The sequence below is a fragment of the Phalangium opilio genome, unplaced genomic scaffold (assembly GCF_054372755.1).
Source record: "Phalangium opilio isolate 3A_F unplaced genomic scaffold, DU_Popi_V2 ptg000060l_1, whole genome shotgun sequence".
NCBI classification, from domain to species: domain Eukaryota; kingdom Metazoa; phylum Arthropoda; class Arachnida; order Opiliones; family Phalangiidae; genus Phalangium; species Phalangium opilio.
In genome coordinates this window covers 796446-810894 of record NW_028324177.1, presented here as the reverse complement: position 1 = coordinate 810894, position 14449 = coordinate 796446, and the positions used below count along the sequence as shown (strand labels likewise).

Below are 14449 nucleotides of genomic sequence, written 5' to 3'. Positions count from 1 at the left end.
AACTACAGGGTAGGCCTATGAGTTGAGCATGTTTGGTTACACACATGGTCCGTTGGTCTAGGGGTATGATACTCGCTTAGGGTGTGAGTGGTCCCGGGATAAAATCCCGGACGGACCCGAGTTTTTGCCGAAGAAATTTAGTGACTATTTAAAAGCTACTAACTTCAAGGTAGGCCTATGAGTTGAGAATATTTGGTTACACATATGGTCCTGTAGTCTAGGGGTATGATACTCGCTTAGGGTGCGAGTGGTCACAGGTTCAAATCCCGGACGGACCCGAGTTTTTGCAAAAGTAAATTACCCGAGTTTTTGCAAAAGTAAATTAGTGACTATTTAAATGCAACTAACTACAGGGTAGGTCTATGAGTTGAGCATGTTTAGTCACACACCAGGTTCGTTGGTTTAGGGTATGATACTCGCTTAGGGTGCGAGTGGTACCGGATTCAAATCCCGGACGGACCCGAGTTTATGCAGAAGTAATTTAGTGACTATTTAAAAGCAACTAACTGCAGGGTAGGCCTATGAGTTGAGCATGTTTGGTTACACACATGGTCCGTTGGTCTAGGGGTATGATACTCGCTTAGGGTGCGAGTGGTCACAGGTTCAAATCCCGGACGGACCCGAGTTTTTGCAAAAGTAAATTAGTGACTATTTAAATGCAACTAACTACAGGGTAGGTCTATGAGTTGAGCATGTTTAGTCACACACCAGGTTCGTTGGTTTAGGGTATGATACTCGCTTAGGGTGCGAGTGGTACCGGATTCAAATCCCGGACGGACCCGAGTTTATGCAGAAGTAATTTAGTGACTATTTAAAAGCAACTAACTGCAGGGTAGGCCTATGAGTTGAGCATGTTTGGTTACACACATGGTCCGTTGGTCTAGGGGTATGATACTCGCTTAGGGTGTGAGTGGTCCCGGGATAAAATCCAGGACGGACCCGAGTTTTTGCCGAAGTAATTTAGTGACTATTTAAAAGCTACTAACTTCAAGGTAGGCCTATGAGTTGAGCATGTTTAGTCACACACCAGGTTCGTTGGTTTAGGGAATGATACTCGCTTAGGGTGCGAGTGCTACCGGGTTCAAATCCCGGACGGACCCGAGTTTATGCAGAAGTAATTTAGTGACTATTTAAAAGCAACTAACTACAGGGTAGGCCTATGAGATGAGCATGTTTGGTAACACACATGGTCCGTTGGTCTAGGGGTATGATACTCGCTTAGGGTGCGAGTGGTCACAGGTTCAAATCCCGGACGGACCCGAGTTTTTGCAAAAGTAAATTAGTGACTATTTAAATGCAACTAACTACAGGGTAGGTCTATGAGTCGAGCATTTTTAGTTACACACATGGTCCGCTTGTTTAGGGGAATGATACTCGCTTAGGGTGCGAGTGGTCCCGGGATCAAATCCCGGACGGACTCGAGTATATGCAGAAGTAAGTTAGTGACTATTTAAAAGCAACTAACTTCAGGGTAGGCCTATGAGTTGAGCATGTTTGGTTACACACATGGTCCGTTGGTCTAGGGGTATGATACTCGCTTAGGGTGCGAGTGGTCCTAGGTTCAAATCCCGGACGGACCCGAGTTTTTGCAAAAGTAAATTAGTGACTATTTAAATGCAACTAACTACACGGTAGGTCTATGAGTTGAGCATGTTTAGTCACACACCAGGTTCGTTGGTTTAGGGAATGATACTCGCTTAGGGTGCGAGTGGTACCGGGTTCAAATCCCGGACGGACCCGATTTTATGCAGAAGTAATTTAGTGACTATTTAAAAGCAACTAACTACAGGGTAGGCCTATGAGTTGAGCATGTTTGGTTACACACATGGTCCGTTGGTCTAGGGGTATGATACTCGCTTAGGGTGTGAGTGGTCCCGGGATAAAATCCCGGACGGACCCGAGTTTTTGCCGAAGATATTTAGTGACTATTTAAAAGCTACTAACTTCAAGGTAGGCCTATGAGTTGAGAATATTTGGTTACACATATGGTCCTGTAGTCTAGGGGTATGATACTCGCTTAGGGTGCGAGTGGTCACAGGTTCAAATCCCGGACGGACCCGAGTTTTTGCAAAAGTAAATTAGTGACTATTTAAATGCAACTAACTACAGGGTAGGTCTATGAGTTGAGCATGTTTAGTCACACACCAGGTTCGTTGGTTTAGGGTATGATACTCGCTTAGGGTGCGAGTGGTACCGGATTCAAATCCCGGACGGACCCGAGTTTATGCAGAAGTAATTTAGTGACTATTTACAAGTTGGGAAAACCAAAATATTACCTCTCCGTGTCAAGAAGATTATATAAACTTAAGTATCCAATAAAAACGTTATTATGTTTCTGAGTTGGGGTTTCCCATTTTTGTTGTTGTTTTGAAAAATATATCGCAATGCACGGGCCTTGATAGATATAGGAGGCAATGAATGAAATATATCACAATGCTTGTGCCTTGATAGATATAGGAGGCAATGAATGAAATATATCACAATGCACGGGCCTTGATAGATATAGGAGGCAATGAAGGAAATATATCGCATGCACGGGCCTTGGTAGATATAGGAGGCAATGAAAATCTCTTTCTTTGCACGAGAGGTTTATCTTTAATATTTAAATAAATATAATTATTTTTAATTATTTTAATCTTCAATAATTAACATTAATAATAGTTAAATCGTTTAAAATAAAGTTATACCTATTATCTTCTCAAACTTTTCTAATATTGACGTTTAAAGTGAAGGGTACCCCTCTTGCCCGCTTTTTTCAAATTTGGGGTATATATACGATTCGTTTCCATTATAATAGTAAGGAAAAAGCGCAATTGCGAAAACCTTTGGTGGCGATCCCACCTTAGGGAGGCTAGACGTTTCTCGTAACCCTAGCTGATCGCCGCGTATATCCTAAAACCAAACGATGATAATAGAGTAGAAGCCAATGATACAGATTGGTGTCTATGTGGAATAGACGGAAGACCAGTGGATGGTGGTGTTAGAAGCCAGTGTAAGTGCAGACGGGTGTCAATGTTGGGATTGACGAAGAACAGAAGATGGTGGTGATTAGAAGCCAGTAAGAACAGACTGGTGTCCGTGTGGGATGGACAAAGACCAGAAGATGGTGGTGTGAGAACTCGAGTAGAGGAGCCATTTCCGTGACTGTGAAAGCAGTTCGGAAATGGCGAACACGTTTGCTCCGATACGCAAACTGCGAACGCGGTCACGTGGGTGTAACAACAGACAGACAGACACACAGACACACACACACACACACAGACACGGCCGTTACAGAACCTCTCCTGGACTACGTCACACGGAGAGGTAAAAAGCAACTAACTACAGGGTAGGCCTATGAGTTGAGCATGTTTGGTTACACACATGGTCCGTTGGTCTAGGGGTATGATACTCGCTTAGGGTGTGAGTGGTCCCGGGATAAAATCCCGGACGGACCCGAGTTTTTGCCGAAGATATTTAGTGACTATTTAAAAGCTACTAACTTCAAGGTAGGCCTATGAGTTGAGAATATTTGGTTACACATATGGTCCTGTAGTCTAGGGGTATGATACTCGCTTAGGGTGCGAGTGGTCACAGGTTCAAATCCCGGACGGACCCGAGTTTTTGCAAAAGTAAATTAGTGACTATTTAAATGCAACTAACTACAGGGTAGGTCTATGAGTTGAGCATGTTTAGTCACACACCAGGTTCGTTGGTTTAGGGTATGATACTCGCTTAGGGTGCGAGTGGTACCGGATTCAAATCCCGGACGGACCCGAGTTTATGCAGAAGTAATTTAGTGACTATTTACAAGTTGGGAAAACCAAAATATTACCTCTCCGTGTCAAGAAGATTATATAAACTTAAGTATCCAATAAAAACGTTATTATGTTTCTGAGTTGGGGTTTCCCATTTTTGTTGTTGTTTTGAAAAATATATCGCAATGCACGGGCCTTGATAGATATAGGAGGCAATGAATGAAATATATCACAATGCTTGTGCCTTGATAGATATAGGAGGCAATGAATGAAATATATCACAATGCACGGGCCTTGATAGATATAGGAGGCAATGAAGGAAATATATCGCATGCACGGGCCTTGGTAGATATAGGAGGCAATGAAAATCTCTTTCTTTGCACGAGAGGTTTATCTTTAATATTTAAATAAATATAATTATTTTTAATTATTTTAATCTTCAATAATTAACATTAATAATAGTTAAATCGTTTAAAATAAAGTTATACCTATTATCTTCTCAAACTTTTCTAATATTGACGTTTAAAGTGAAGGGTACCCCTCTTGCCCGCTTTTTTCAAATTTGGGGTATATATACGATTCGTTTCCATTATAATAGTAAGGAAAAAGCGCAATTGCGAAAACCTTTGGTGGCGATCCCACCTTAGGGAGGCTAGACGTTTCTCGTAACCCTAGCTGATCGCCGCGTATATCCTAAAACCAAACGATGATAATAGAGTAGAAGCCAATGATACAGATTGGTGTCTATGTGGAATAGACGGAAGACCAGTGGATGGTGGTGTTAGAAGCCAGTGTAAGTGCAGACGGGTGTCAATGTTGGGATTGACGAAGAACAGAAGATGGTGGTGATTAGAAGCCAGTAAGAACAGACTGGTGTCCGTGTGGGATGGACAAAGACCAGAAGATGGTGGTGTGAGAACTCGAGTAGAGGAGCCATTTCCGTGACTGTGAAAGCAGTTCGGAAATGGCGAACACGTTTGCTCCGATACGCAAACTGCGAACGCGGTCACGTGGGTGTAACAACAGACAGACAGACACACAGACACACACACACACACACAGACACGGCCGTTACAGAACCTCTCCTGGACTACGTCACACGGAGAGGTAAAAAGCAACTAACTGCAGGGTAGGCCTATGAGTTGAGCATGTTTGGTTACACACATGGTCCGTTGGTCTAGGGGTATGATACTCGCTTAGGGTGTGAGTGGTCCCGGGATAAAATCCAGGACGGACCCGAGTTTTTGCCGAAGTAATTTAGTGACTATTTAAAAGCTACTAACTTCAAGGTAGGCCTATGGGTTGAGCATGTTTAGTCACACACCAGGTTCGTTGGTTTAGGGAATGATACTCGCTTAGGGTGCGAGTGGTACCGGGTTCAAATCCCGGACGGACCCGAGTTTATGCAGAAGTAATTTAGTGACTATTTAAAAGCAACTAACTACAGGGTAGGCCTATGAGATGAGCATGTTTGGTAACACACATGGTCCGTTGGTCTAGGGGTATGATACTCGCTTAGGGTGCGAGTGGTCCCAGGTTCAAATCCCGGACGGACCCGAGTTTTTGCAAAAGTAAATTAGTGACTATTTAAATGCAACTAACTACAGGGTAGGTCTATGAGTCGAGCATTTTTAGTTACACACATGGTCCGCTTGTTTAGGGGAATGATACTCGCTTAGGGTGCGAGTGGTCCCGGGATCAAATCCCGGACGGACCCGAGTATATGCAGAAGTAAGTTAGTGACTATTTAAAAGCAACTAACTTCAGGGTAGGCCTATGAGTTGAGCATGTTTGGTTACACACATGGTCCGTTGGTCTAGGGGTATGATACTCGCTTAGGGTGCGAGTGGTCCTAGGTTCAAATCCCGGACGGACCCGAGTTTTTGCAAAAGTAAATTAGTGACTATTTAAATGCAACTAACTACACGGTAGGTCTATGAGTTGAGCATGTTTAGTCACACACCAGGTTCGTTGGTTTAGGGAATGATACTCGCTTAGGGTGCGAGTGGTACCGGGTTCAAATCCCGGACGGACCCGAGTTTATGCAGAAGTAATTTAGTGACTATTTAAAAGCAACTAACTACAGGGTAGGCCTATGAGTTGAGCATGTTTGGTTACACACATGGTCCGTTGGTCTAGGGGTATGATACTCGCTTAGGGTGTGAGTGGTCCCGGGATAAAATCCCGGACGGACCCGAGTTTTTGCCGAAGAAATTTAGTGACTATTTAAAAGCTACTAACTTCAAGGTAGGCCTATGAGTTGAGAATATTTGGTTACACATATGGTCCTGTAGTCTAGGGGTATGATACTCGCTTAGGGTGCGAGTGGTCACAGGTTCAAATCCCGGACGGACCCGAGTTTTTGCAAAAGTAAATTACCCGAGTTTTTGCAAAAGTAAATTAGTGACTATTTAAATGCAACTAACTACAGGGTAGGTCTATGAGTTGAGCATGTTTAGTCACACACCAGGTTCGTTGGTTTAGGGTATGATACTCGCTTAGGGTGCGAGTGGTACCGGATTCAAATCCCGGACGGACCCGAGTTTATGCAGAAGTAATTTAGTGACTATTTAAAAGCAACTAACTGCAGGGTAGGCCTATGAGTTGAGCATGTTTGGTTACACACATGGTCCGTTGGTCTAGGGGTATGATACTCGCTTAGGGTGCGAGTGGTCCCAGGTTCAAATCCCGGACGGACCCGAGTTTTTGCAAAAGTAAATTAGTGACTATTTAAATGCAACTAACTACAGGGTAGGTCTATGAGTCGAGCATTTTTAGTTACACAGATGGTCCGCTTGTTTAGGGGAATGATACTCGCTTAGGGTGCGAGTGGTCCCGGGATCAAATCCCGGACGGACCCGAGTATATGCAGAAGTAATTTAGTGACTATTTAAAAGCAACTAACTTCAGGGTAGGCCTATGAGTTGAGCATGTTTGGTTACACACATGGTCCGTTGGTCTAGGGGTATGATACTCGCTTAGGGTGCGAGTGGTCCTAGGTTCAACTCCCGGACGGACCCGTGTTTTTGCAAAAGTAAATTAGTGACTATTTAAATGCAACTAACTACACGGTAGGTCTATGAGTTGAGCATGTTTAGTCACACACTAGGTTCGTTGGTTTAGGGAATGATACTCGCTTAGGGTGCGAGTGGTCCTAGGTTCAAATCCCGGACGGACCCGAGTTTATGCAGAAGTAATTTAGCGACTATTTAAAAGCAACTAACTACAGGGTAGGCCTATGAGTTGAGCATGTTTGGTAACACACATGGTCCGTTGGTCTAGGGGTTATTTTACTCGCTTAGGGTGCGAGTGGTCCCAGGTTCAAATCCCGGACGGACCCGAGTTTTTGCAAAAGTAAATTAGTGACTATTTAAATGCAACTAACTACAGGGTAGGTCTATGAGTTGAGCATTTTTAATTACACACATGGTCCGCTTGTTTAGGGGAATGATACTCGCTTAGGGTGCGAGTGGTCCCGGGATCAAATCCCGGTTGGACCCGAGTATATGCAGAAGTAATTTAGTGACTATTTAAAAGCAACTAACTACAGGGTAGGCCTATGAGTTGAGCATGTTTGGTTACAAACATGGTCGGTTGGTCTAGGGGTATGATACTCGCTTAGGGTGCGAGTGGTCCCAGGTTCAAATCCCGGACGGACCCGAGTTTTTGCAAAAGTAAATTAGTGACTATTTAAATGCAACTAACTACAGGGTAGGTCGATGAGTTGAGCATGTTTAGTCACACACCAGGTTCGTTGGTTTAGGGAATGATACTCGCTTAGGGTGCGAGTGGTACCGGGTTCAAATCCCGGACGGACCCGAGTTTATGCAGAAGTAATTTAGTGACTATTTAAAAGCAACTAACTACAGGGTAGGCCTATGAGTTGAGCATGTTTGGTTACACACATGGTCCGTTGGTCTAGGGGTATGATACTCGCTTAGGGTGTGAGTGGTCCCGGGATAAAATCCAGGACGGACCCGAGTTTTTGCCGAAGTAATTTAGTGACTATTTAAAAGCTACTAACTTCAAGGTAGGCCTATGAGTTGAGCATTTTTAGTCACACACCAGGTTCGTTGGTTTAGGGAATGATACTCGCTTAGGGTGCGAGTGGTCCCAGGTTCAAATCCCGGACGGACCCGAGTTTTTGCAAAAGTAAATTAGTGACTATTTAAATGCAACTAACTACAGGGTAGGTCTATGAGTCGAGCATTTTTAGTTACACAGATGGTCCGCTTGTTTAGGGGAATGATACTCGCTTAGGGTGCGAGTGGTCCCGGGATCAAATCCCGGACGGACCCGAGTATATGCAGAAGTAATTTAGTGACTATTTAAAAGCAACTAACTACAGGGTAGGCCTATGAGTTGAGCATGTTTGGTTACACACATGGTCCGTTGGCCTAGGGGTATGATACTCGCTTAGGGTGTGAGTGGTCCCGGGATAAAATCCAGGACGGACCCGAGTTTTTGCCGAAGTAATTTAGTGACTATTTAAAAGCTACTAACTTCAAATTAGGCCTATGAGTTGAGCATGTTTAGTCACACACTAGGTTCGTTGGTTTAGGGAATGATACTCGCTTAGGGTGCGAGTGGTACCGGGTTCAAATCCCGGACGGACCCGAGTTTATGCAGAAGTAATTTAGTGACTATTTAAAAGCAACTAACTACAGGGTAGGCCTATGAGTTGAGCATGTTTGGTTACACTCATGGTCCGTTGGTCTAGGGGTACATACTCGCTTAGGGTGCGAGTGGTCCCAGGTTCAAATCCCGGACGGACCCGAGTTTTTGCAAAAGTAAATTAGTGACTATTTAAATGCAACTAACTACAGGGTAGGTCTATGAGTTGAGCATGTTTAGTCACACACCAGGTTCGTTGGTTTAGGGAATGATACTCGCTTAGGGTGCGAGTGGTACCGGGTTCAAATCCCGGACGGACCCGAGTTTATGCAGAAGTAATTTAGTGACTACTAGCTGTTACCCGCGGCGTCGCTCGCGTGTAATAAGAACTTCCATCAAAATGATACTAAGAATGTGCAGATTTTCCTGATGACCAATTTTTTGTAGCACCCTAGGAGCGAAGGCACTCGGCGTTGCCCGTCAGCCCGTCGGAACATTTTTTTATTACTTTTCACGCGGACATTATTCCATAAAGAAGGGTTTTTAAATTTCTGGCCGCCATTTTAAAAGATGGCAACAAATCGAACCCGGAAGACCATTCAGCCCGTCTATAGGTTAAAGGAAAGCAGTGTACTAAATATTTGCGAAATCGGTTGAAACGCGCGGAGGTTGTTGCATAGCAAAGATTTTTTACATTTCTGGGCGCCATTTTTTAAGATGGCGGCGGATTGGAAAAACCTTTCTTAGTACGCGCCTACTACTTATGAGTAACGTTCCTGCAAAATTTCAGCCTTCTAGGGCAAGCGGTTTGGGCTGGGCGTTGATTATCAGTCAGTCTGTCAGTCAGTCAGTCAATCAGTCAGTCAGGACTTTGATTTATATAGATATAGATTTAAAAGCAACTAACTACAGGATAGGCCTATGAGTTGAGCATGTTTGGTTACACACATGGTCCAATGGTCTAGGGGTATGATACTCGCTTAGGGTGCGAGTGGTCCTAGGTTCAAATCCCGGACGGACCCGAGTTTTTGCAAAAGTAAATTAGTGACTATTTAAATGCAACTAACTACACGGTAGGTCTATGAGTTGAGCATGTTTAGTCACACACCAGGTTCGTTGGTTTAGGGAATGATACTCGCTTAGGGTGCGAGTGGTACCGGGTTCAAATCCCGGACGGACCCGAGTTTATGCAGAAGTAATTTAGTGACTATTTAAAAGCAACTAACTACAGGGTAGGCCTATGAGTTGAGCATGTTTGGTTACACACATGGTCCGTTGGTCTAGGGGTATGATACTCGCTTAGGGTGTGAGTGGTCCCGGGATAAAATCCCGGACGGACCCGAGTTTTTGCCGAAGAAATTTAGTGACTATTTAAAAGCTACTAACTTCAAGGTAGGCCTATGAGTTGAGAATATTTGGTTACACATATGGTCCTGTAGTCTAGGGGTATGATACTCGCTTAGGGTGCGAGTGGTCACAGGTTCAAATCCCGGACGGACCCGAGTTTTTGCAAAAGTAAATTACCCGAGTTTTTGCAAAAGTAAATTAGTGACTATTTAAATGCAACTAACTACAGGGTAGGTCTATGAGTTGAGCATGTTTAGTCACACACATGGTCCGTTGGTCTGGGGAATGATACTCGCTTAGGGTGCGAGTGGTCCCGGGATCAAATCCCGGACGGACCCGAGTATATGCAGAAGTAATTTAGTGACTATTTAAAAGCAACTAACTGCAGGGTAGGCCTATGAGTTTAGCATGTTTGGTTACACACATGGTCCGTTGGTCTAGGGGTATGATACTCGCTTAGGGTGTGAGTGGTCCCGGGATAAAATCCAGGACGGACCCGAGTTTTTGCCGAAGTAATTTAGTGACTATTTAAAAGCTACTAACTTCAAGGTAGGCCTATGAGTTGAGCATGTTTAGTCACACACCAGGTTCGTTGGTTTAGGGAATGATACTCGCTTAGGGTGCGAGTGGTACCGGGTTCAAATCCCGGACGGACCCGAGTTTATGCAGAAGTAATTTAGCGACTATTTAAAAGCAACTAACTACAGGGTAGGCCTATGAGTTGAGCATGTTTGGTAACACACATGGTCCGTTGGTCTAGGGGTATGATACTCGCTTAGGGTGCGAGTGGTCCAAGGTTCAAATCCCGCACGGACCCGAGTTTTTGCAAAAGTAAATTAGTGACTATTTAAATGCAACTAACTACAGGGTAGGTCTATGAGTTGAGCATTTTTAGTTACACACATGGTCCGCTTGTTTAGGGGAATGATACTCGCTTAGGGTGCGAGTGGTCCCGGGATCAAATCCCGGTTGGACCCGAGTATATGCAGAAGTAATTTAGTGACTATTTAAAAGCAACTAACTACAGGGTAGGCCTATGAGTTGAGCATGTTTGGTTACAAACATGGTCGGTTGGTCTAGGGGTATGATACTCGCTTAGGGTGCGAGTGGTCCCAGGTTCAAATCCCGGACGGACCCGAGTTTTTGCAAAAGTAAATTAGTGACTATTTAAATGCAACTAACTACAGGGTAGGTCGATGAGTTGAGCATGTTTAGTCACACACCAGGTTCGTTGGTTTAGGGAATGATACTCGCTTAGGGTGCGAGTGGTACCGGGTTCAAATCCAGGACGGACCCGAGTTTATGCAGAAGTAATTTAGTGACTATTTAAAAGCAACTAACTACAGGGTAGGCCTATGAGTTGAGCATGTTTGGTTACACACATGGTCCGTTGGTCTAGGGGTATGATACTCGCTTAGGGTGTGAGTGGTCCCGGGATAAAATCCAGGACGGACCCGAGTTTTTGCCGAAGTAATTTAGTGACTATTTAAAAGCTACTAACTTCAAGGTAGGCCTATGAGTTGAGCATGTTTAGTCACACACCAGGTTCGTTGGTTTAGGGAATGATACTCGCTTAGGGTGCGAGTGGTACCGGGTTCAAATCCCGGACGGACCCGAGTTTATGCAGAAGTAATTTAGTGACTATTTAAAAGCAACTAACTACAGGGTAGGCCTATGAGATGAGCATGTTTGGTAACACACATGGTCCGTTGGTCTAGGGGTATGATACTCGCTTAGGGTGCGAGTGGTCCCAGGTTCAAATCCAGGACGGACCCGAGTTTTTGCCGAAGTAATTTAGTGACTATTTAAAAGCTACTAACTTCAAGGTAGGCCTATGAGTTGAGCATGTTTAGTCACACACTAGGTTCGTTGGTTTAGGGAATGATACTCGCTTAGGGTGCGAGTGGTACCGGGTTCAAATCCCGGACGGACCCGAGTTTATGCAGAAGTAATTTAGTGACTATTTAAAAGCAACTAACTACAGGGTAGGCCTATGAGTTGAGCATGTTTGGTTACACTCATGGTCCGTTGGTCTAGGGGTACATACTCGCTTAGGGTGCGAGTGGTCCCAGGTTCAAATCCCGGACGGACCCGAGTTTTTGCAAAAGTAAATTAGTGACTATTTAAATGCAACTAACTACAGGGTAGGTCTATGAGTTGAGCATGTTTAGTCACACACCAGGTTCGTTGGTTTAGGGAATGATACTCGCTTAGGGTGCGAGTGGTACCGGGTTCAAATCCCGGACGGACCCGAGTTTATGCAGAAGTAATTTAGTGACTACTAGCTGTTACCCGCGGCGTCGCTCGCGTGTAATAAGAACTTCCATCAAAATGATACTAAGAATGTGCAGATTTTCCTGATGACCAATTTTTTGTAGCACCCTAGGAGCGAAGGCACTCGGCGTTGCCCGTCAGCCCGTCGGAACATTTTTTTATTACTTTTCACGCGGACATTATTCCATAAAGAAGGGTTTTTAAATTTCTGGCCGCCATTTTAAAAGATGGCAACAAATCGAACCCGGAAGACCATTCAGCCCGTCTATAGGTTAAAGGAAAGCAGTGTACTAAATATTTGCGAAATCGGTTGAAACGCGCGGAGGTTGTTGCATAGCAAAGATTTTTTACATTTCTGGGCGCCATTTTTTAAGATGGCGGCGGATTGGAAAAACCTTTCTTAGTACGCGCCTACTACTTATGAGTAACGTTCCTGCAAAATTTCAGCCTTCTAGGGCAAGCGGTTTGGGCTGGGCGTTGATTATCAGTCAGTCTGTCAGTCAGTCAGTCAATCAGTCAGTCAGGACTTTGATTTATATAGATATAGATTTAAAAGCAACTAACTACAGGATAGGCCTATGAGTTGAGCATGTTTGGTTACACACATGGTCCAATGGTCTAGGGGTATGATACTCGCTTAGGGTGCGAGTGGTCCTAGGTTCAAATCCCGGACGGACCCGAGTTTTTGCAAAAGTAAATTAGTGACTATTTAAATGCAACTAACTACACGGTAGGTCTATGAGTTGAGCATGTTTAGTCACACACCAGGTTCGTTGGTTTAGGGAATGATACTCGCTTAGGGTGCGAGTGGTACCGGGTTCAAATCCCGGACGGACCCGAGTTTATGCAGAAGTAATTTAGTGACTATTTAAAAGCAACTAACTACAGGGTAGGCCTATGAGTTGAGCATGTTTGGTTACACACATGGTCCGTTGGTCTAGGGGTATGATACTCGCTTAGGGTGTGAGTGGTCCCGGGATAAAATCCCGGACGGACCCGAGTTTTTGCCGAAGAAATTTAGTGACTATTTAAAAGCTACTAACTTCAAGGTAGGCCTATGAGTTGAGAATATTTGGTTACACATATGGTCCTGTAGTCTAGGGGTATGATACTCGCTTAGGGTGCGAGTGGTCACAGGTTCAAATCCCGGACGGACCCGAGTTTTTGCAAAAGTAAATTACCCGAGTTTTTGCAAAAGTAAATTAGTGACTATTTAAATGCAACTAACTACAGGGTAGGTCTATGAGTTGAGCATGTTTAGTCACACACATGGTCCGTTGGTCTGGGGAATGATACTCGCTTAGGGTGCGAGTGGTCCCGGGATCAAATCCCGGACGGACCCGAGTATATGCAGAAGTAATTTAGTGACTATTTAAAAGCAACTAACTGCAGGGTAGGCCTATGAGTTTAGCATGTTTGGTTACACACATGGTCCGTTGGTCTAGGGGTATGATACTCGCTTAGGGTGTGAGTGGTCCCGGGATAAAATCCAGGACGGACCCGAGTTTTTGCCGAAGTAATTTAGTGACTATTTAAAAGCTACTAACTTCAAGGTAGGCCTATGAGTTGAGCATGTTTAGTCACACACCAGGTTCGTTGGTTTAGGGAATGATACTCGCTTAGGGTGCGAGTGGTACCGGGTTCAAATCCCGGACGGACCCGAGTTTATGCAGAAGTAATTTAGCGACTATTTAAAAGCTACTAACTTCAAGGTAGGCCTATGAGTTGAGAATATTTGGTTACACATATGGTCCTGTAGTCTAGGGGTATGATACTCGCTTAGGGTGCGAGTGGTCACAGGTTCAAATCCCGGACGGACCCGAGTTTTTGCAAAAGTAAATTACCCGAGTTTTTGCAAAAGTAAATTAGTGACTATTTAAATGCAACTAACTACAGGGTAGGTCTATGAGTTGAGCATGTTTAGTCACACACATGGTCCGTTGGTCTGGGGAATGATACTCGCTTAGGGTGCGAGTGGTCCCGGGATCAAATCCCGGACGGACCCGAGTATATGCAGAAGTAATTTAGTGACTATTTAAAAGCAACTAACTGCAGGGTAGGCCTATGAGTTTAGCATGTTTGGTTACACACATGGTCCGTTGGTCTAGGGGTATGATACTCGCTTAGGGTGTGAGTGGTCCCGGGATAAAATCCAGGACGGACCCGAGTTTTTGCCGAAGTAATTTAGTGACTATTTAAAAGCTACTAACTTCAAGGTAGGCCTATGAGTTGAGCATGTTTAGTCACACACCAGGTTCGTTGGTTTAGGGAATGATACTCGCTTAGGGTGCGAGTGGTACCGGGTTCAAATCCCGGACGGACCCGAGTTTATGCAGAAGTAATTTAGCGACTATTTAAAAGCAACTAACTACAGGGTAGGCCTATGAGTTGAGCATGTTTGGTAACACACATGGTCCGTTGGTCTAGGGGTATGATACTCGCTTAGGGTGCGAGTGGTCCAAGGTTCAAATCCCGCA

The 14449-nt window shown here is 44.4% G+C and overlaps 5 non-coding genes across 5 annotated transcripts; all 5 read left to right on the top strand.

Moving 5' to 3' along the window:
* Nucleotides 1-1508: 1508 nt before the first annotated feature.
* On the top strand, nucleotides 1509-1580 carry TRNAP-AGG (transfer RNA proline (anticodon AGG)). The gene has a single exon. It is a non-coding gene; the product is annotated as a tRNA-Pro (tRNA).
* Nucleotides 1581-5222: 3642 nt separating this feature from the next.
* Nucleotides 5223-5294, top strand: TRNAP-AGG (transfer RNA proline (anticodon AGG)). Its single transcript has one exon. It is a non-coding gene; the product is annotated as a tRNA-Pro (tRNA).
* Nucleotides 5295-5542: 248 nt separating this feature from the next.
* Nucleotides 5543-5614, top strand: TRNAP-AGG (transfer RNA proline (anticodon AGG)). Its single transcript has one exon. It is a non-coding gene; the product is annotated as a tRNA-Pro (tRNA).
* A 751-nt stretch (nucleotides 5615-6365) lies between these two features.
* On the top strand, nucleotides 6366-6437 carry TRNAP-AGG (transfer RNA proline (anticodon AGG)). The gene has a single exon. It is a non-coding gene; the product is annotated as a tRNA-Pro (tRNA).
* Nucleotides 6438-11401: 4964 nt separating this feature from the next.
* TRNAP-AGG (transfer RNA proline (anticodon AGG)) lies at nucleotides 11402-11473 on the top strand. Its single transcript has one exon. It is a non-coding gene; the product is annotated as a tRNA-Pro (tRNA).
* Nucleotides 11474-14449: the final 2976 nt, after the last annotated feature.